Source organism: Drosophila takahashii, chromosome X, assembly GCF_030179915.1.
Source record: "Drosophila takahashii strain IR98-3 E-12201 chromosome X, DtakHiC1v2, whole genome shotgun sequence".
Taxonomy (NCBI): domain Eukaryota; kingdom Metazoa; phylum Arthropoda; class Insecta; order Diptera; family Drosophilidae; genus Drosophila; species Drosophila takahashii.
In genome coordinates, this window is record NC_091683.1 from 20,662,726 (window position 1) to 20,687,082 (window position 24,357).

Sequence of the window (24,357 nt, forward strand, 5' to 3'; positions counted from 1 at the left end):
CAAAAAAATAGCCAAAAACTGATTTTTGCGTATATTGGTGGGGTTTGTCATAAAAATAATCAAACTATACTCCAAATTTGCAGTTAAGCTCAGTATCCAACTAATTAGAAACTAATATCGGGGCAAAATCATGTGGAAATATGTTTTATTCAAGTTTCAAGGTTTTTGGCTTGGTGGACTTTTTTTTGGAAGTGCCCATATGTAAACAGAAAATATAAGGAATATTAGAATTTAGGTGGTTATTTTTATTTGAAAGATATTTATACCCGTTACTCGTAGAGTAAAAGGGTATATTGTATTCGTGCAAAAGTATGTAACAGGTAGAAGGAAGCGTTTCCGACCCCATAAAGTATATATATTCTTGATCAGGATCACTAGCCGAGTCGATCTAGCCATGTCCGTCTGTCCGTCTGTCCGTCTGTCTGTCTGTCTGTCTGTCTGTCTGTCTGTCTGTCTGTCTGTCCGTCTGTCCGTATGAACGCTGAGATCTCGGAAACTATAAAAGCTAGAAGATTGACATTTTGCATGCAGATTCTAGGAGTTCCTACGCAGCGCAAGTTTGTTTCAAAAGGGTGCCACGCCCCCTCTAACGCCCACAATCGCTTATATACGATTTTAAAAATTTCAATATTTTGGAAAAGTAAAAATGCAGTTTTATTGTGTTTATCAATACCTATCGAAATGTAGAAGAAATTTTTTAAATCGGACCATTCGTTAAAAAGTTACGGCGGATCAAAGTTTTTCTCCATCTCTTTCGCACTCCCTTTAGCTGAGTAACGGGTATCTGATAGTCGGGGCACCCGACTATAGCGTTCTCTCTTGTTTTAAGCTTGCTTCAATTAACCAGTTGGCAGCCCATCCTTAAAGTTAGCGTCTAAATAAATGTTACATTATATTTTGGAGTTGCCTAGATTTTAAACTTCCTGGTATATATAAACAAAAAATATAAAGAATTTAAGATTTTATTTAATTTAAGAGTTTAAGAGTTAAACAGATATTTTCAAACACAACTTTATTTCGCTTGCTTCATTCAACAAGTTGGCAGCTCTAAACGCAATTTACAAAGTGTTGTTTAAATTCTTATCTTTAAAAGTACTTTTCGGATAGCTGGGAAAACTTTCCTCCTAAAACATCCCTAAGAACTAAATCGAAGAAAAGCTACCGACTGGAAAATTGAGCAATTATAATTATGAAAGAAACATGAACAGATTGTGGAATGAAGGGAACGAACTCATACATAAATGTGCTTAAAATTCACGTCCCCCAACTCCATCTCAGTTTTTTTTGTTATCTTTGAAAAAGACGCTTGTTTATTTTCATTTGATTGGACTCGGAAAATCTGCCACTAGTGCTCTCCACTTTCGGTTTTTCTCAAGTTGGCCATGTAATTTCATATGAACAGTTTTTTTTTGCTTTTTATGTTTTACTTTCTTTATTATTATTAAACTTTGTGATATTTTTCTTATGATTTTCGCATATATAGGCGGGTTATACTTTCTTTATTATTCTCAATTTTTTTTGCCACCCACTTTGTCTTAGATTTTGCTCCACTTTAATCCGCTTTTCCATTTTCCCTCTTCTTTTTTTATTTTTTTCTGACAACATTTCATATTCCTGTGCTGTCTGGTCTTCTGTTGCTTTTCCACCCATCCTCTGTTTAAGTTTCTATGTCAGTGAGCGGAATTTTCATTTGCTCTTTGGTCACGCCCCCATTTTCCGACCTCCTCTTTAACCCTTGAGGGAATGGCTCTTTGTCTTGTCTCCGGTTTTCTTTGTTTGCTCTTTATGTTTTGTGCGTGCTTCAGTGGAACGTGAGTGGGATTTGTGTTTATTGGAATTATTAATTGTTCGCTTCTTTTTCCTTGATTAAACCGTGTGCCAAAAGATGAATCTTATGAGCTTGATAGGTGGGGAAACAGAGAAATATTGCCTTAGGTCTTGCAATCGATGTCCCGTTTTAATGGCATCTTTTGACTTTGTTCCTTTGTGTTTTCTTTTTTTAAAATATTTTTTCCACCTTTTTCTCAATCTGCATCGTCGGCTGTTGGTAAATGGGAACGAGGCTGCCAGCACTAATTAAATTATGAAGTGTTTTCTGCCACATTTAACCATCCCTCCTCGTCGGAACCACTTCCTCAGTCTCGTGTCAATGTCAGGCAAGCGAAACGAGTGCACTCTTCTTTGTAAAAATAACTTATTCGAAATCTAAATTAAACTGTAACGGCCTAAAAACTATTTTTAAAATATATATAATAACGTCATAATTTTATGACAAAAACTATTAGGCCTAGAAATTAAATTCGTATTTGTTTAGAATAAAAAAAAATCTTAACAATTAAAAAAAAAATTTAGCAATTTTCCTTTAAATACGTATTTCCAAATCTTTATTATATATGAAATAAATATTTAAAATTAAAAATAAAAAAGGGGTAAGTAAATTTTGTTTTAAATTCCCATTTTTATACCCTTGTAGAGGGTATTATAATTTCAGTCAGATGTTTGCAACGCAGTGAAGGAGACGTTTCCTACCACATAAAGTATATATATTCTTGATCAGCACCAATAGCCGAGTCTATCTAGCCATGTCCGTCTGTCCGTCTGTCCGTCTGTCCGTCTGTCCGTTTCTATGCGAACTAGTCTCTCAGTTTTAAAGCTATCGCGATGAAACTTTCCCGAAAGTCTTCTTTCTATTGCAGGTAGTACATATGTCGGAGCGAGCCGGATCGGACCACTATATCTTAAGGCTCCCATAGGAATATTCAAACATATATAAGAAAATTCTTGTTAATTTGTAGGAAGTAGGCGTTTAAATTCTTGACTACTTAAAAACAAAATTCAAAAATAGGAACACTGAATCTGGAATCCCTGGAACTGCACCGAGTGAGTATTACTTTATCTGCAAGGGTATATAAGCTTCGGCTGGCCGAAGGTAGCTTCATTTCTTGTAATATCTATGTTCATATTCCTAAAAGGTATTTTTGAATTTAATCGCTAAATTAACAATTTCTTCTACAGAATATTGCTAATGCAATTAACTTTTATTATTAATATTTTTTTAGTTTATACCACAATTTGTTCACAGTGTTCCCGCAGTTGTTGTTGCTCGAGTGCTCAGCGAGCTGGCAACACTTATACACCAGACTTTCCCGCCCCACAGAGGGCACGAAAAAAATGAAAACCCAGGGAAAAGCGGAAACGGAAGCTGTTTGAGCTTTGTTAAGGGAAGTGGCAAGGGTTGAGGGAAAGGCGGGCGGGTGGAAAAGCAGACCACGTGAGAGCACACAAGCACTCCCCGAAAATACACAAACAAAATATTCATACAAATTAGGAGGCAAATTAAATTCACACATACACTGACAAGCACACAAACACACACACACGCTCGGGGGTCAACTAACGGACCCATTAGAAGGGGGTGAGGAGGTGGCGGGCTGGAAAATGGAAATGGAAAATGGGGTCCAGGGAAAACAGGTGGAAAGCCCTGGGGCCATTTGACAATATGAAAACTGATTTGTGCTCGTTATTGTTAACGATGTTCATTAAAAAAGTTATTGTGTGCCCGGGAAAACGCAAGAAAGGCAAACATAAAGAATTTTCCCGGCCTTTGGTGATATCATAAGGAAATATGAAGAGTTTACAACCGACTTAATGGCTCAGTGAAAATATGAACGACAGGTGTCGGTGGTGGGGGAAAAAGCATATATGTAAAATGGCAAAGAATTTATCAACAAATATTAAATATATTATTTAAATTACTATTTGAATTTAGAAAATATTAAATATTCTTCTTGTAATATTTTTCTTTTCACGAAAAACCTCGGATTTTCTTTTCTTACTGTGGGCATGTTTACCGCCATCCATCTGCCAACTTACAGAGGTCTTATGTAAGCCAAATGTGCTGGCGGCCATGTAAGTAGACAACCTGTTGACAAGATTGCAGAAGCATCTTGTTCATCTTATATATAAATGCCGTCATCACAGTCTATTTGGAGCAATTTCCCCTCGAAATCAATATGAAAGCCAAAGAGGAAATACAAAAAAAGGGAAAAGAAAGGGGCCAAAATACCCTCAGGTGAATTAAAAAAGGAATATGAGGTCCCAAAATCATAAATCCTTATGGATAATGTCTCTAAAATGTTTGTGGCAACACATTAAAATGCCAACATGAGCTAAAATTACCAGGAATTATGTTAAGTAAAAGAAAATATTAACCAGGAAGCCTGATTCCTTATATATTTCGGAACAGAAAACCATATACCTCAAACATGTTTTATTGCAGCTGCAGGTGGCTTTTCCAATATTTCATATAGCCATTTATGAACATTTTTCCTATGGTTTTCCACTGAAAATCAAACCACGGCCCTCGGGTCAAGCGTATATACGTATAAATTTATTTTTTTTATTTCTCGCTCTGTCATCTGGGTAGCTTTTTGCCCATCTTGCCATCGCGGTAACCGTAACCTGCAGCCATCAAAGAATTCTTGTCAACAATTTCCAGTTGCGCGGAAAAGCAACCATCGCCACCACCCATCACCCGTTGGCCCCCCGCCCACCTTTGACCCCATGGAAAAGCGTGTAAAACTTGATTAGCTGCCAGAATGCGATGGCAGCCATAGAGCCGTGAGCTTCTATGCTCGCTCCTCCGGCTGGACAGCTCTTTAAAGAATTTTTCTGAACTAAAATTGCAGTTCTTCGAATATAAATAGGGAAAATATTACAACTTTTATTTTTCAAAAAATTTACTTATTATTATTATATTTTTAAAAATAGTTAAAAAATTCCAAAAATTCCCATTTTAACTTAGTTTTTTTCTGAACTAAAATTGCAGCGCCAAAACATTTTGCGCTTAGTTAAAGCCAAAAGACAGATATGTAAGCCCATCAAACGGGGAGTGCAGCCAATGGCATTTGCCACGCCCCCTTTGGTCCTTTGTTAAGGATTTGCCGTCCATGGAATGTGTAGTTTTATTTGGTCTTTTTTCTTTTCTTTTTTTTGTTTGTTTGTTGCTCCGGTATTAAGTTGTCAACATGGCAACTCAGTGGGAGACAATGGGGCGGAGAGTAAATATTTTGCATAAACTACAACCAACTGGAGGGAAAAGGAACAGAAGCAGGAACTGGAACAGAAAGAGACAGCGACAGAGGAGCAGCGAGGACGAAGGACGAAAGACCGGGGACCATCGAGTGACAGCCATCGAAACTGTCGACTTTCTGTCAATCGCTGCCATTTCGGAGACTAAAAGCGAAAGGCTAATAAAAGAATACACGACAAGTAAAAATATTAATAAATTTAATCAAAAGTTTCCTAAACAACAAAAAATGAAGCCAGCGATAACGAAAATAATTTTACAAATTATTATATTATAGTTTAATTTTTTTTTAAATAAAACAAAAATTATTAAAATATGTATTGTAAAAGCAAGAAACAAAATATTTAAAAAAAATATGATTATTATGAATTATGATTAGATGTAATTACTTTACCATTAATTATTTAGCAAAAAATTGTCTCAAAATAAAGTTTAAAATTTAAAATGTCTAAAAATAAATGAAATACCGAATAAGAAGGCTTAATTTACTTTTATTTATGCACTTAGCGCAATAATATTTTAGTAATTCTTTGACAAATCGCTATATCCCTATTTATATGCTTGATTTTATTTATTTGATCCCAGGTCTTATCTGTGTTTATGAATTTTGTGAGTGTAGCTCCATCGGCGTCGCTTGACATTTGCCAGGTATCCGCACACACTTTCCCTCTCACTCACACTCTAAGCCTCTCTCACTCGCTCCTTGCGAAATATGCGATAAGGATAATAAGCACACACATAAATATAATACGGCCAAAGGATTGCGCGTATGTGTGGGTATCTGAGCGAGGACGTGGCCGTGTGTGCGATGGCATTAAGCGCATCAACGTTAATGGCTCCAATGGAAACTCGGAAGCTCAGCGACTCAGCAGCTGAGAAACTCGGCGACTCGGCGACTCAGAAACTCCGGGCAACAGTCAGCGAGGACATCGCGTAGCATTCGAGGAGCTTAGTGATCCCCGGCTAGGAAGTGGACACTTAAAGCGCCCCCTGGCGGCGGCAAGGACAACCCCGGGCAAAGTGAAGTGTGTATGTAGCCACTCTCAATATCACTCATACGCACTGTTCGCCCGGAAGAAATAATTATGGTTTCTCCACTCTCTCTTAATCACTCACTTTATGTTTGGTTTTGCGATTCTCAGGTGGGCAGCAGGCACAGCATGTAAACACAGTTTGCGGTCGAATATAAAATCTATTTTGATTGGTTTTTTTAAACAAACAGTTGGGCCTAAAACAATATTATTATTTATGGAGAAAAAAAAAAAGTGAATTTATTCGTTTCTATAATTTTTGCCTTTGTTTTTATTGATAAGGTACTTTTTTGTATGATTTGTGGTATCTGTGATTATTTTAATTAATTAATTGCTATCACAATAATTGTTTAGGTAATACATTTATTTATATTTATTTTCAAGATAATAAAAGAAAATTCACCCCTACTAAAAAGTTAGTACTCGTAAATCTTTTGAAAACATATACCACATATTAATTATTTGCACAGCCATTTCGTGTACCTTTAATTGCCGAAATTTGCGTCGCAAATGGAACCGCTTTAGTGCACGAGTAGAGCACATTTTCCCCACTTTTCCTCAGCTTTTCCTTTTTGTCCGGTTAATTTGTTTGCCGAACCACTCGGCAAGGTCGCAAAAACCACGTTTGGCGGGCGAAACTTTCGCACTGGTCAGGCAAAAACCAAGTTGATTAGGCGACATAAAACAAGTTAATGACAGGGCTCATTATGCCGTCGCAGCTGCGTAAGAAAACTCCAGAAAATCCAGCTTTTACCCGGGTTACACACACACACGTCATTAATCAGGCGGAAAAATCGCACAACTTCTCCGTTCCCCAAAAAACTCAGCACTTTACATGAACATGAACATGAAGAATTTATGAATAAACAACTCGAAGCAATAAATGAAAAATAGAGTATTACAGCATTCAATATAAGCCCTGTATCGTTATTTAAGGCAAACAAAAAGAAAAACGATTTCTCACTTTAAAGGTAATTTATGGCTTGGCTTCCCGCAAGAATTGATAAATTTTTGAATACGCTGCGGGCAGCCGAAAATAAAAAGAAGGGAGCGAAAACCGAATAAAAATGATGAAAGACTTGCGAGCGTATACGTTGCGTATACTTGATGAGGGAAAGCCCAATAAAATATATGTCGAAAGAAAAGGCATAAAAGCTGCACAAATAAACAGAGCAGAATGGCAATGGAAATGGGTAATGGGTAATGGGAAATGGAAAATCTAGGCGGGGCAAAAGTTTTCCACCTGCTGCAAGTGCCATTCATTATTAAATCAAATTGACACGCGTCCATTTTCCCCCTTTCCGCTTTCCACCTGCATTTTCGCATTTTCGCTGGCATGATCGATGGGGTGAATCCAATGCAATCACACTTGCTCGAAACTTTTATTTCGGCTTTCGCCAGGGGGAAGCCAGGGAAAAAGGCGAACAGAATCCAGCAAATGCATTTTTTAACAGCCCTCGCTCTTTGGCATTAGAATCAGGGAGAACTAAAAGTAATTTGCGGCCGGCGAAAGTTTTGTTTTCGAGTAGTTGCAAATGGAGTTCATTTATCATAGAAGAAAGGCGTCCAGAGTGGCAAACAGCATTTGCGCAACTTATTTGAGGCTTTGCTTGCTTGAAAACATTAAGTCGAGCCGTGCTGCGAGTTTTAAAGATGGCCGAGAGCAATTTGAAACTAAGTTGTTAAATGGGTTACTTTATTGCATTTAGTTTGTATTGCTAATGGAAAAAAATGTTTTATATTACAAATATTTTTTAATATTAAATTGATTTAATGCAAATTAAATATATTTCATATTTATATTTCATAATTAAAATTTAAAAGCAGTTTTTTTTTTATTTTTAAACAACATTTAATATTTTTTTTGATTTTTTATGGATATTTTAAAATGTAATCTTATTTATTGATTTATTTAATATTTATTAATTATTTCCTGGAGTAATATTAAATTAATATAATATGTGCTTTAGTGTTATTTTATTGATTTTACTTAATTTAATTAGTTAATTTGAATATTTACTTCCTGTAGCAATTTGTAATCTTTCCTTCTATGTTTTCATGAATATTTTCAAACTAAATACTTTTCATTGACTTAACTTTAAAAAAAATAAGTAATTACTTCCTGTAATAATCGAAAAATTCTCCATATAAGCAACGAATCGACCTGCTTTCCCCAATTTCGCAACAATTCAATCACAGACCAATTGAGTTCTTAATACTGCCCTAAAAACATAAAATAATGGGGGAAATTTAAAGACCCGCTGATTATAATGCCGCCCCTCAAAAAAATGAAAACGATTTTACTTGGAGCGGAGTGCCAATAAAAGACGATTATCGAATTTGATTGGAGTTCCCTTTTCAACTTTTCTCGCTTCTCGAAATTATAGTGGCCCACGGGGGGCGTGGCAATGGGCGGTGGGTGGTGGGTGGTTCCCAGTAGCAAAGCAATCATAACGTAACATGCAAAAGGCCAGCGAGACAATGGGGCACTTTCGACCCCTTTAACCCCAAACAGCTTTTCGTTTTCGATTGACACGTAAACAGGGCCAAAAGCCACGCTAAGCGAAGCCACTCGAGCCGAATGGAGTTGTCGACGTGTGGTTGAGGCCACCACCCACCGCACCACCCACCAATGCACCACCCACTGCACCAACAGCTGTCTGCAATTGAACGTCGGTAAATTGCTCGAGACCAAAGTTCCTGCTCATAATTGGCTTTTCGTCCCAACACGTAAGCATGTGGAAATTCTTACAGTCGGCGAGAAAAATTTGATCGCAAAATTAACATACCACTTTCTGATTTTTCACCCTTTTTTCTGATTAAAAATTTGTATTCTACAACGTTTCTTAGTAAATAAACATGAAACATGGGCTCCACATTTATTTGTAACTTTTAAAAAACATTAATGGCAGATTACAATAACTTAAGTTGTTAAATTTAAAGCATGGTTAAATCCTTAAAAATTTATTTAGAATCAACGCATTCTTTAAATTTAAATATCCTACCTATTTTGTAAGCGTTAATTTGTTGCCGAAATTTTGCTGCCCAAAAGTGTGGTAAGCATATATTTGATTGTCACCTGCAGTCTTTTACACAAAGTACAAATTTTGCAACTTTATTGAATTTCATAGTAAAGGCAACCAACCAGAAGTATACAGCTCAAATAAATAATATCAATTCTTCGTAAAATGGCGACTATGTTAAAAGTTATTTTGATGACATTAAAAACATCAATTATAACGTTATTTTATAAAATAATTAAAGATGAAGTCCTTGTGAAATTACGATTATTATAATTTTACTTTTAATAGAAATAGTTTTGAATAAAAACAAATTTGTATTAAATAAAAAAAAAAAATGAAGACTTTTTTTTATAAAATAAGAAATAGGGTTAAGTGCACTCTTTAAGATTTTTTCAAAAATAATTGGCAAATCGTTTACACTTTTAAAATTTTTAAAGGTTTCAACTCGATTTTAATTAGTTAGTTAGTTTAGCTTGGGTCTTTCGACCTCAAATTAAACTTTAAATAATTCTGGCTAATTATTTACAAAAACTGTTTAGAGTCCTTTTAATTTGTTAATTTCTCATTGTGCATCCAGTTATGGACGCCACAAAAGAGTTGTCAAGTTAGTTGGAGCTGGTCAGTGGCTGACTTAATTACATGGCCAGCGTGTAATTTTGTTGCCACCGGCAACTTTTACATTTTCCATTTTCTGTTTGGCACTTTCCCGCTTTCCCCTTTCTCCCTCTGCGAACCCCTCTTTTGCCTGATAATGCAAAACTTTCGCTTAATTCAATTAAAGCAGCAAAGTTGCACTCGACTTTGTTGCATTTCCAGGACTCGGGATGCTTGTTTGCGGCTAAAACTTGGCAATTATTTGCATCACAAAAGTCGAGACTTACGCCCACCACTTGGCCAGGTCCTGTGTGGGCGTGGCCAGGTTTTTTGCGGGGACAGTGGTAAGGATCCGCCTGCCTCATCGATTGATTGAAAGGATAAATAAGGATTTCGGTCTGATTTGTGGTGCTGTGCAATTAAATTGCTTGCCAAAGGAGAAGCGATTGTTTTCGCTGGAATAGTCTTAATCATTGAAATTCCAAATCCTTAAATGCCACAAAAGGATTATTTGTTCATCAATGCAGTAGGAAAATTCTTATAAAATATCAAAGAAATATTAAATATAGTAAATTAAATTATAGTAAATTAAATATAACAAGTTTAAATATTTTTCTATCAATATATCATTAAATAATATAGGTATATAAAAATAAATAAATAAAGTAAAATAATAGTGAATTTCTTTGCTTAAATTTTTAAATTTATAAAATTTATTAAATGTCTATAAATTATACTTTTATTTCATATTTATTTATTTATTTTACTTATAACTCAATGTTTGAATTTCTATTAACTATCAAAACTTGAAATGCTAATCTCCCTAAAATATCTCCACAATAATCTTAGGCAATTGTCAATGCTCACACGTTTCCGATTAGTTTACAATTATTTGAGTTTTTCTATTTATTTTATTTCTCTCTTTTTTCGAGTCTAGCTGCGATAAGTTTATGGTGTGTGTCCTATAAATCACAATCAAAGTCATGTTAACAAGTTATTTGTACTCGCTGCCTCTTTCGCAGTCGCTGCTTTTGGCTTTTTATTTTTTTTACAGCCCTTATCTGCTTATCAGCTTATTTGGAGAGCAGCCGAAGAAATAAAGGAACGACGCGGAAAATACTCATAGTAATAATACTCATAATAACATGCACATCAGCGGGCTATCGCATATGGGCCAAAAAGCTGGGGCGATAACTCCAGCTGGATTAGCTTTTTGTGCGGCATTATCTCTTCTATAATTCATTTCCAGTTTGGCTTTGGATTTTATTTGGTTTCGGGAAACTATGTTATTTCTAACACATTTCTCTGTTGGCCTTCCTGGAATTTATTATCTAAATTACTCAAATATTTTGCACTGCCAGTTAATTTTGTTAAATATTTATTTCTGTTACTTGTTTGCCCAACATAAATGCTCAAATATTTTTGTGCTGTCTAAAAACTAGAAATTCTGTTGTTTTAATAAGGCTTCAGCTCTGTTGGCAATTTGCTGGAAACTCCTTTTAAACGTAATAAAATTGTATTTGCTTTTGCCCACTGCTTACTGTTTTTTTCCACAGGATAAAGTTTCCGCCGGCCAACTTCAAGCTAATTAATTATTATCACAACTTTGTTTCAACTTTGCAATATGCAGGAAATAAACGCATATACATAAATATGAATTTATATGTTTTCGCATATATCCATCCAATGTGGCTGACCATAGGCAAAGTTGTCCCACAAAGTTTTGCATTCTATTACAGTCTCGGGCTTATGTATGTCGAAAGCTAATCAAAAACTCATTCAAAATTCATGCACAACAGGTAGGCGGATATATGTACGATGTACCTTGTAGGCTAAGTGAAAGCCAAATCAGAATCCAGCTAGCAGAAAAAAAGGGAAGGTTGGTTGACAGAATTTGTCCAGAAAACAAAGGGAATTCCAAATGGGCAAAGGGGAAAATTGGGGTTTTTTTCCCCTATCTTCAGTCAGTTGAAAATTTAGGGCAAAAGTTTATGCAAATCAGGGGATGCCATTAAAATACTTTTAAAGATTTACAGCACAAACCTTTTTCAAAAAAAGTAAACAATGTGCTTAAATTGTAATAATTTAATAGGTCGAGACACTTGTATGATTTGTTTTGAATAAAAGCAGGTTTCGTTTGCTTCACAGCATGATAAATTTCTGGTATTTATACGCGTATCTTTTTTTACCGTGCAATACTGATAAATTGGATATAAAAGAGAGAAAGACACACAGAAGAAGTTGTTTACATTCCGAGCATATCGAATTGAGATGCCACATATCGAGTCACAATTGATATCACATAATATCCAATTAATTATTTAAGTGACATAAACGCCATTAATTGGAGGTAGCGCCCTTTGAATATTATTCTTGAACTCCCATAAATACTAATTAATCATTTGAAAATGCAAACATTTGAAATTCCCCAAGGATTAATTTCATGATTACAATTCCTTTCAAAATTAAACCTAAACTTGTCGGATGCCCAAAGAAACTTTGACTTGTCGGATAACAGATCTCCGAAGGCCAGGAATTCCCAATTAGTAAACTCGTTGGCCCCGAAGACATTAATGTAATTGTGGAGAGTCCATCAGAATTCCTGACAATTGGCATTCGAATTATTGACACATTCCCATCGACCATGGGACTTTCGCTCGGGAAAATCCATTCTCCTCGCTTCGAATTGTGCAAAATTCGAAGGGGGAAACCTAAAACCAGAAACCTGAAACTCTGAGGCTGAATTTAATTTTAAATCTGAATGCGGATTGCGCTGCATAAATGCAAATTATTTTGGCCACAAAATCAGACCACAATTGGTCAAATGTGCGTCTCCCAAAGCGACAGCTGTGGCCCTTTCCCCATTTCCCAGCTACCAGCTCCCAGGTTCGATTATTAATTTCGACTGACAACTGCACATGTTTTGGGGACAACTTTCTCCCCAACGATACGATTACACCATCTATGTGGCCATCCAATCCAATCCAACCGCCCAGATCGAAGACCCTTTAATTAGGAATCGTTCGGGTATCGATGCCCCAAAGCCACAAAAATCCAAAATGCGAATCCGAACGACAAGCCCTAAACTCAATTTGATGAACATGTGTGTCTTTGCGTCGCCTTGTCTTTCTCCACCTGACTGCCTGCGAAATTGATTTCAAATTGCAGATCAAAAGGGAAAATAATATATGCAAAGCAAGTGTACAGCACGCTGCAAACAATAAGTTATGTTTCTGCTTTGTTAAATAAATTTTATTTAAAATTCCTTTTATTGAAAGTATTTTCAAATAAGTTTTTCCCTATTGAAAATAAATTAAATGATTTAAAGATTCCATATCCTTAAAGAGAAAGTCAATATTGTTTTTTACTAAATTAATTATATTTTTTTTTTATTCTTACTATCAAAAGTATTTTTAAATAAGGTTTTCCTCATCATAATGAAATTGTATATCTTTAATATTCATCTGTATATTTAATATCTTCTTATTTGTCACATGTTTATTATAAATAAAACAAATTATACCTTTTTTCTCGCTGTGTTAATATTATTTTAGTTTTCGCGACATTTTCTGTTGGTAATTATTAAAATCGAAAGAGAGTCACGTGGCTTGACCTGCAATCCGCACTTTTATTTCTCCTATTTGTTTTGGGGCAAACCAAAAAAAGGAAATCAAAAAAGAAAGAAAATAGAGAGCCGAACGGGGACGAGGAAAAACTGAGGCCCAGCAGCTGGAAAATCGAAAATCGATGGCTCAAGTGGAAAGCGAATCGCCGAGGGGTCGGTTGAGGGGTGTATTTCACATTGGGCACAAAATCAAAAAAAAAAAAATCGAACAATTTCACGTTGAGAAATCGATGGCGAAGATTCTGAGCGCTGGGTGTAAAAAGCGTCGTTGAAGAGCAGCTGGCAAATCAAACAATCGAATTCAATTATTTCGTTAATTCGAGCAGATAACAGGTCGTATGCGCAATGTCAGCTAGCAATCAAAATGGAAAACACTCGATAAACATTTGATGGATGGCCACTTTTCGTGGAAAATCTTTTTATTTTTATGTAAGAAAGTTTTCCTAGTTTCATAAAATATTTTCTATTTTATAAATAAAATTTTTTTGGAATTTTTTATTATATTTATATATTTAAGTGGTCCATAAAACGTGGCCTTTATTGCTTCACTTCTAATGCTTGTTATTCGATTTTTGCCCAAAGATTTTTCAATAATGACTGTTTATGTTTGGTTATACACAAAAGATGAAAGACTTAATTGTTTATGGATGTTTGTGTTAATGCTTATTTTCGAAAGAGGTCAACAAAGTTGAAAAAGCGCAATTATGAAAAAATAAAGCTAATTAAAAACTGTGATGCTGCTGATTTTAATTTAATTATTTTTATTTTATTTTTGGCCAATCACTTTGTTTTTTGCTATTCAATCACTACAAGAAAGCCATATGGAAGAATTCCTTAAAATCTTGGCAATTGTGCTGGGTATTTGATTTTTGCCAGGCCAATTGCAAAAGCCATCCATCATGCTGGCCGGGGTTACAGTTTGCTTGGAAAATGGGAAGCTTTCCCATTGACCAGTTGACACAAATTGCGGGCGTTAATTTTCACCATTAGCCGGGGGCCAAAACGGAAACGATGTCCGACAGTTTGTCAACTTCGATTTGTCCTTGATTTTCTATGCAAATTTTCCCCCATCGATAACAGGGGGCAAACCATAATCAATATGGCACACAGCCTGTTTTGTCTTGGCCAAACGGAAAAACAGGCAAAAAGTGAAGCACACAGAGCAAGAGAAGGGGGAAAAAACATGGAAAATGAATGTCAATGATTGATTGAACTTGTCACCAAGTGGCTCTTATCAACGCATTCATATTGCTATTTAATTACAAAACTTTTCAACTGTTTTGAGGTTGTGCTGTGTGAGTTTTGCGGTGTGGCGAAAACGAATATAATGTGGAAATGTGAAAATGCGGGGCTGTAATGAAATTCCCCTGGCGTGTTTAATAATCTCGGATAAGTGAAGGGCAAAAGGAAGAGTTTTGGGCGTGAGAAAGGCGAGCCCTGAAATAAGTGCAAATTGAAATATTACGTATACGCACAATTGCACACTGTGCGAGGTGGGGAGGGAAAAATGGGAAATTCAGTTAGTCAAAGCACAAGTACACTCTTTGAAAAAAAACAATAAAATAGAAAACTCTGAAATATACGCGCTGTGTTAGATAAAATACCTGAAATATTTTCTTAAATTTTCTTTTTCGTTTTCCAACAAACCATTCTTTTTTTTTTGTAAATTTATAGCTTTATTAATACAAATTAAATTTTCTTGAGCCAAGATGTTCATCAATTTAAATTAAGCATCTTCCTGACCGAAAAACCCTATTAAAATGTCACCCCGAAACGGGTTCCCAGGGTCCATAAAGCCGGGAATAAAAGCTTAGCATTCCGTGGAGGGTGTTTTAAGTCGCCCCCGTCATGTTGACAAAGATTATGTGACAATAAGCTTAGATAATTCATTTGCTACGAGGAGCACATAAAGCAGCCTCACCAACACACAAACACACACATCCAGGGGGGAAAACCAAGGGGAAAAGCGGTGAATAGGGGGGAAGGGAGAGAAGGGCGGTGAAGGAAAATGGGCACTGAACAGAAGCAGCTGTCAATTGTGTAAATATTTTGTGGCAAAAGTACAAATAGAAATGCTGTCGATAAATCGAAGCACATGACTAGCCTTGCATTAACAGCTGCGACTTGTATCGTGTATATCCGTGTGTTGGTGTGTGTGTATTGTGTTTCGATGTAAAACGGGGGGAGAAAGCGACGAAAGGGGGAGTGGTGAGGGGGTGCTACTTAGGGGGAGCTGTCAATTACATTTCAATCATTTGAAGTTCGTGCCGCATGGGAATGGGTGTAAATGAGCCATCGAAACGGCGAGTGCCTCATCAGCAAAATAGCTTAAGAACGAGTGTAGTAATGAGTGCGAAATGAGTATCGAGATGATGAGAAAGTACCACAAGGGATGAGTTGTGAGTAGGAAGAGGGCAGCTAATGAGTAGCCACTAAGTATACAATAAGTAAGTAGTGAGTAGATAAAAAAGAAGAGAAAATGAGTCGCCAGAGTGAATATATGAGAAAGGTCCTGTCACTGAAAGGTCCTCTAAAAAAAACGATGACTATGTATACAGAAACAAAATTTTCCTTCACCAGTAATAAGAACAACACGCTATTGATAAGTGTTCCGACTATCAGATACCTATTACATACTCTTGAGTAGCAAATGAGTCGCTAGAGCAAATATATATAAGAAAAAATGGCCACACTAAACGGTTCACTTAAAAATACAAAAACATACTTTTCTTTATCAGTAGTTAATACAAGAAGGAAGTGCCCCGACTATCAGATACCTATTACCAAGTTTTCATACTTATTACGTATGAACACATTTTATTCAATGAAATATATTTAGTATGTATAATCGCAAGCATAGACTATTAATCATATTGCCAATTGGCCATTACATCGGTTGCCATGCCCTTTTCCGCTATAAACATAAATTGTGTGGCAGTGAGCTACTCATTTGGAAAGCATTTTCAGCCAACTGCAAATAAATGAATAGCTCGCTGGTACATTTGCCTTGCAAATGTGACTCATAAAAATCAAGAAATGCACGCACCGAGAAGTTCGAATCGAACACTTCCACTTTTTTCCATTTAAATGTAAATTGGAGACACATGTGCTGGCATTTGGGGTCGTAGCATTTCATTCCCATTTTTTTCTTCCTTTTTTTTGACAATTTTCCTCTGTGGTTTCCATCGCAGACATTGGGTTTTGATCAAATTTGTCTTAATTTGCCAATCAGTTTGAACTGCCGTTCGTTATTTTAAGCGGTTCGAATGCAAATCCCCCAAATCGTCGAACACTCAGGCCGATAAGTGTGTCGCCTGATGCTCCTTCGGCAATCGATATCGATATCTATGGCTATATGGCAGGGAAATCTAATCGACCTAATCGTCAAGATTTTTATGGGTTCTTTCTTCTAAATGCGGTAAATGAATTCCAATGGACTTCCCAGTCGCAATGTCGCCAGGGGAGTAGTCATACGTCAATCAGCTTTTGATCGAACTACAGTGGACACCCGGTTATGTCACACGGCCGAATAAACTTCGGTGTTATCTACTGTGAATTGTATAATTCTCATATTTTTTTTTTTGGTTGGTTGGTTGGGGCTTGTAGAGCTCTTGTCCCCGGAATACCTACTTCAGGCCTTAAGTCGTCGGGTCTCTATCGCATTTGGGGGCTTATCTTATCGACTGGCCAGCGACCACCCCCATCCATCCACCGATCTATTATGAAACATTTCGCATTTCTGTTTCGTGATTAATTTTGAATAAAATAGCCGCTGCTAAGTAATGGCGGATTTAAGAGAAGTGAGTGAGTGTAGTGTGCAAGTGAGACATTTGAAATAAGCCATCCGAAATACACTGGGCACCAAAAGTATTGATTGTTTTTTCATTTCAGAATTTTCGAATTGATTTTTTAGGGACTACAAATTATTTACTTTAGTTAGTAAAGAAGAAAATATTTAAGTAATTTCAATATTAATATATCGTTATATAAAATATTCTTTAAAAAATACTAAAATTCAAATGGTTAAAATGGTTTATAAAATTAAAGAAAGTACTTGTAAAACACAGCCAACTAAATCTCTTATAAAACCTTAAATTACTCTTGATTTTAAAAGAGATTTTCTCCTGTTGGCATTTTTCGGTAGGCACTGTGCTGCATCCATCAGCCTCTTCATCTTCATTATCGAATGGCAGACATTGCTGCAGATGCATTTCCCTGATAGGCCTTCGGGGGCGGCGATGCGGTTCCCGTTTCACAGGGGGCGTGGCAGCGGGATGCCAGGCCTCTGCTCAAGTGCCCCTCATCGAGTGGCATTCTCTTATATGAGTGGATCCGTTCGAATGAGCAGCATAGCATATCACATATACTATATATTCGGGCAATTAAGAGCGAGTCTGGCGCTTGGCCCACAGGCTGATGAGCGTTAATATTGATGGACTGGTAAATGGTAAATGGCATAAATGCCTAATTGAACTGTAGAGGACAAAGGAATTTTAAGGATGCCGAATATTAAGGAAATGTAACAAAAATTAATTACTGCCTTTGCCATTTGGTTATTACTCGAAAGCTTGGCCATAAGTTGTAATGAAATTGACCATGAGTAATGGCTGAATTTAAGCGGGCAAAATAAAAGCTGGTTTTGCACTAATTGATTGGATATTCGTTGGCCAGCTTTTGACTTAGCAACTGATTTATTCGATGAGTTTATCCTATTATTTATTGAATCCACTGTTGACCTTTTTAACTGTAAATATTTCTGGGCTTGCAAAATACATTTTATTAGGATGTGTAAACTATGTACATCGATAACTATGCAAAACTGACATTTATAATAACACAAAACTGCCCTTTGGAAAACCAATAACTCACTCACTTTTTCAAGCCCTTAAATCAGAAACAGCAAAAGTCATTTTGTTACATGTAAACGTAATACAAATCGTTGCAATTAATTATAAATAATTGTGGACCAGCATGTGGAATTAATTGCGGAGCTTCTGTGAAAATTCGCAGCTGAATCTAATCCGACGAAATGCATTTATTATTTCCCCTTCCATTCTCGTTCCACAGAAATAAATAAATAAAATCACGCTCAACAAGTTTTGGCTTTGTGTTTGCTTTGTATAAAATGCAGTGAATCAAAGCAACCCTAAAAAGTCAAACCGTATTTAAATACGCATTCAATTCCGTGAATATTATGGCCAAAATCCAACGGAGCCTGCCAAAAACAATGGCCCGCTGGCACTCAGACAGCTGCGTTAAAAATAATATGGCTCGAACGGAAAAGGATAAAAAAAAAGGCCAAATGCGAAAAATACAACCTTTTTGAAGTAAATTACTCTCTTTTTTGAAGTCAGAGGATCTCCGAGAGCAAGAATTCGGTAAAATTATATTATTTAATATCAATTTTACCAGTATTGTATGGTAAAAACGATTTGTGTACAAATCCAAGAATGTTACCATTCGCATATCAATTTGAACTTGACGGTTTTTTTTGTGTGCAATATATGGTTTTTTAAATTAATTTGCTTGAAACCCCCAATCACCACTAATATTTTGAACACATTTGTGCCTTTTTGCACCACATTTGAACCGCAAATCGAATCAAATGCAATCGATTGCAAAATAATACGCGTTTCAAGGGGAATATCTGTGTATGTCTATACAATACAATATTATTTGGGTTTTCGGGGGGAACCAAAAGTATGCAGCAATGAGGCAAGATTGTTTTTCGTATGAAATATTAATTAAATAATTCCTGGTTACCTTTTGAGGGCGGTGGGTCCTGTTTTCCCTGTAGATCCTGCGGTGGTTTCCTGTTTTGTTTTGTTTTCTTTTTTTGTGTTTTTTTGGTTTTTTTTGTTTCGGTTTTTTTTTTGGTTTTTTTCCGGGGAACTGGGCTGTAAGCCCACCGACCTGACTTACGGCACAATTTGTTTTAATTGCTTTTTGGCCTTAGCTTTTTTCTTCCGCTTCTCTTGAATTTCTCGGCGTTTTATGTATTTATCTCTGCTGCTGTGGAAATTAACGCGCAATGCAAACAAAAGGGAAATTCAACATTTTCAATATGTATTTTACACCTTTGTGACTTTTCGTGTTTTTGCGTGTTTTTTTCGGTTATTTCGTTTTTTTTTTGGTGAAAAACAGTTTTGTCTCGTCCGCCGTTTGGCTTTTGGTTTATTTTTATCGTTCCGTTCGTTTCAGGGCCCCAAAACCAAAAACAACAAGAAAAAAAATAAATAAAATACGGGAGCGGGCAGAAGGAGCGGCATATTCATCCACTCGACTGCTCAGTTTTATAAATAAGTTCTGTGTTTTCGGTTTTCTGTTCGCCGCTATATTGTTGCCAGCGAAATGAATTTTAAGCCCAGCTAACATGATGATTATGTGACCCCCATCCATCCATCCATCCATTTATCCTAGCAGAATATATCTGCAAGATCCGAGTTACCAGATACCCGATACCGTATTGCCATGCACCATTTAAGATTTACATTTACATTTACTGCACCAGAGAATGCGTTAATTATGCGACACGAGCACTTAGACATCGGACCCACAAGCATTTCAATTTTGACGAATTCCTTGGGTTCCCTGTCTGCTTTTTCTTTCACTTTTTCTGCTCGGAGCATCTTGGCTTCTTTACTGGATTAGCAAAGAACTCTGTGCTTTTAAAATTCTCTTGTCGAATTTCGGGCTGAAGAGCTTCATTAAATTTAATTATAGCATCTGGCAGAAATATTTCCAAGCTGTTATCTTTACCTTTAAGTCTCTACAATATTATGGGGTATTTAAATATTTTTCCCCTTTTTTAGTAATATTATTTTTTTATATTTTTATTTTGTTTTTGGTTTGTATGTTTTGAATTTTAAATTTAGAACTACTACTATAAATTTTTTAATGAAAAAAAAAATTTCATAACCTTTAAAAATAAAATAATTTTTTCTTTTTTAGTAATATTATTTGTATCAATATAGTAACCTTCTTATCTTTTTTCTCTTCTTTTAATTAAATTGTTAATTTAAAAAAAGGACGTCAAACAAAGTATTTCAAACAAAAGAGAACCTTAACTTCGTTTACTCGAAGGTGTCGGTCGCATTTAGTTTTCTCATTTTCTTCGACTCGGGGATAAAGACACATTTTTAAATTGTTTTGCCAGCCGCACAAAAGTTCGTCAAAATGTGTTAATTTTCGTGGCCTATTGTGCGGCATTGTTGTTGCCATCGGGGGCTTTCTATATGGGCGACGTCTAATAATTTTGATTGCTGCCAACAAATTCTTAGACAGACGGCCGCATTTCGTTCGGCTGACTAAGTGAGGGCAAAGTAAGTGAAAAATAATAAAAAAAAATAAACAACAAAAATAATAAAATACAAATACAAATAGAAGAGAAACAGAAGCCCCCAGAAGTGGACGACTCAGTGACTATACTTTCCCCACCCCACCCTTCCAGATTCCACACCCTTGGTATCCGGGTCTGAATTCGACACATTTTTATAGAGTTTATGCGTTTATTACGCTAATTGTTGTTGCTGTTTGCGTACGATAGCAAGTGATATGAAAACTTTGACTAGTTCCTTTTTTTATTCTATTTTGTTCTTTTGTTTGCTTTTTAGCAATTGTGATTTATTTTTGAGTCATCGAAACTTTTGCCCGAAGTTTATTGGGATCAAAAAACCCGCTCAAGTTCAACCCTCTTTGGCTACTTGAGTCCATAAACAGTTTAGGATAGAGTTTAGGAAATTTTCGACAAGATAAAAAGTACGCAAGAGAAATTAGTTGAACATTTCTGAAAACTTTGTTGAAATGGACTATACAAAATATTTGGAATCTTGAAATTTAAATTCTTAACAAGAATTTTTAAGTTTATGAAACATTTCCACATCATCATGAAATCTTTACTTTTAAGATGATGTTTCTTTCTCTTTATTTTCTTTTAATGTTATGATTAATTATTAAGATTTAATTTTTTAAAAGTATTTAATACTTATTCTGAAGCCAGGCTTTGTGTTCATATGCTGCGCAATCCCGATAATTAGCTTTGGCTCCACTCCATTTCCTAATACATGCTTTTCCATACCCTTTGATCTGGAAATCTCCCCTGGGAAAGCAGCCCTTGGAGCTTTCGCCCCCGCTTTCCCCTCCCCACCGTCAGCATCATTAATCACCTGGCACTTCTTTTTGTTTTTAAACAACAAAATAAGACCGTCGATTAATCAGCGAATCGCTTATAGGAAACCGATGATAACAATCTATAAAAGCGATTAATTGTATTTTTTTTATATATATTTTTTTTTTTATTTCCAGCGCAGCTATTTATGGCATTTTGTCATTTGGCTATTCTTGATCTGGCTTTGACAAACTCGACGCCCCCATGTCATTATTTTCTTTGTAATTTGTTGAGCTACCTTTTAAGGTTCTATGAGGGCCCTGCAACAAGTTTTGTGGTTTAGTTTTAGTCCGGGTCTCAAGTGTTCCTACGGCGATCACTTCACTTCACTTAACAGTTGTGCACTTTGATTTGCTTTCTTATTTATTTATTTTACAGATTTTTTTGTTTTAATTTCTCAAGCACTTGGGGTGCACACACGACCAAAAAAAAGTAACACTGGGAAAAAAAACGTTGTAAGGGGAAACGCACTTGGGGCACACGTGCTGATGTTGCTGCTGTGATGTTGCTGTTGCCGCTGTGATGTTGCTGCTGCCGCTGTGCTGTTGCTGCTGCTCAGAGGTCTGATTTGCAACTGGCAACTGGCGATGCGATAAGCCGCCGCCGACTGGCAATCGGTGGTTGCCTCGGCTGCGACCCGAGCCACCGCCCCCCTGGGACTGCCGCACCACCGAATCGGCGGGTGGTTCGATTCGAACATGTTGCCGACCGGGAAACATAACCGATCCGGTGGCCAAAATTGGCAGGCAATGTGCAAGGCAATCAAACAAATAAAACAAATCGAAGGGCTAAACACAACAGTGGTTTTTTGAGTCGACTATTACATACCCGTGGGCTTTTAAATATCGAAAGGGATTTTCAGAAAAAGGTATATTCATTTTCTAAAGCTCTCAAGTGTAGTAGAGAATAATAAAAAAATCCTTGATATAGTAGGTACTTATGCGAAAATTAAACTTAAATATTAATTTTCATAAACTAATTAATAAATCTATTTTGCGGAATTTTTAAAGAAAAGCACAAATTGATATTAATAGTTCCCTAAATTGTTTTTGACAAGATATATATTCTTTAATTTGTATTAATTAATTTATTCCTTTTTTAATTAATTGAAAACTTTGACGATTAAACTTTTTTCCTCAACTCAACATAACGTGAAGCATCACAATTAAATATTAAATTAATAAAAAAAAGAGAATAAATTAATTAGTAAAATCTTAAGAGTATTCACCATAACAATGAAATTAATTTTGACATATTTAACACGTTGAGGATTATTTATTTATTTATTATGAAGAAAATTTTTAATATAATATTTTCAAAATATTTAACATATTATTTTTTATAAATTTTAATTTCTTTTTCGTCACCTTTCGTTAGCTTTTGTGATACTGTGCCTGTTCAAATAGCCCGGGACCGAGCCAACATGTTGTCGGCTGGTTGCCGATGAATTGGGCTAACATGTTGGCCAGCTGGGCCTTCGAAAGCCTCGGAAAAGTCGGCAAACAGAGGCTAGAGATACGGCCGAAACTGCAGTAGGAACTGCAAATGGTGATGGGTTTCTCGTGGTGATGGAGAGATGCTTTCCGATTTCTGTGTTCTGTTTTCTGTTCTCTGTCGCAGCAGATTCCCCGCGGGCATCGGCCGACAACAATGGGCGCCCAACTTCGGTGGCTTCCATTTGGGGAGCTGGCCAACGCGGCGTATGATTAACGAAATTAGCAAACATTTATCAGTCACTGCAGGGAATCCAGCTAGATAGAAATGGAAAGTTTGCTTGTCACAACTTCTGGCCCACTTCCGCTTTCAATATTTCCCCCCAGCACTCCGCTTTCCCGCTTTTCCACCTTTTCACCTTTCCACCTTCCATTATGCAGTTAAAGTTTCTAAGTCAATTTTGCTTCACCACTCGAAATTGTTTGCCTGCTTTGTTGGCTCTCGTTCTTTTCATTTCTTTTATTTCCATTTTCATTTCCATTGGGTTTGTGCAAGTGTTTCGCTTTGTTTAATGGCAATTAACTTGGCCAGTTGGGCAAAGTTTCGTAATGAACTTAAGTTAACTCGAGCGATTATGCAAGATTATGTATTTAAAATTAAACAATATTATTAGTATATTTAATAAGTTTCCCAATATATTTATTAAATAGGAAAAACCACTAGAAGCATTTATAATACCTCTTTTTGTTTTATTCAATGTATTTAACATTGACAAGTATTATTATTTAATTTAATAAGCTTCCTAATTTATTTATTAAATGAGAACAAAATCACTTGCAGTGTTTATAATATCCTTTTTGATTTACCATTTATTAAAAAAAAAAAAATTGGTTTGTTTCTTTGGCAAATATAATTCTTAAAATGTTTGAAGCCCTTTTACATTTTTTTTTTGCTTGTTTAACTTTAAGTTACTTTACTCAAAGCTATGAATAAGTCAAAACTCTTTGTTGACATTGAAAGCAAACAAAAACTATGATAGCAAAATGCCATAAACCATAAACTACTCCATATCTTCTGAGCTAAACATTTTGGTATGGATCTGCTTTATATGCATAGCTTGTCCGATTCGCCTCATCTTCATCGATTGCAATTGCACTCCCTTTGATTGGCTTTGTTATGTTTTATACGAACACGAAATTCTTTCCCTTCGATGTATTTTTTCTTTGCTTTGCTGCTACAGCAAAAGTGAACATTTTTCTAGATATAATTGCTTACTTTTCATACAAATATATATATATATATATGTATTTAGGTTATATGCACCACCACTCCATAGTTAGCATAAATGCCAGTTAAATTGATTGAACATGTCGTGAAAGGACCTTTAACCCTAT

The 24,357-nt window shown here is 35.9% G+C and overlaps 1 protein-coding gene across 6 annotated transcripts in view; it reads right to left on the minus strand.

Annotated features, from left to right (window-relative positions):
* dnc (phosphodiesterase dunce) overlaps nt 1-24,357 on the minus strand; it is a 191,260-nt gene that overhangs the window by 86,347 nt on the left and 80,556 nt on the right. For 3 of the 6 annotated variants that reach the window (XM_070218251.1, XM_017144627.3, XM_017144626.3), the window contains exons 1-2: nt 22,001-22,112; nt 19,126-19,374 (exon numbers count right to left, since the gene is read on the minus strand). The exons of 1 other annotated variant lie outside the window; for it this stretch is intronic. The gene's annotated coding sequence lies outside the window, so the exon portion shown is untranslated. Of the gene's footprint in view, nt 1-19,125; nt 19,529-22,000; nt 22,113-24,357 lie in introns of those variants that run through there. 2 more of the 6 variants (XM_070218252.1, XM_070218250.1) reach the window with 2 other exon arrangements.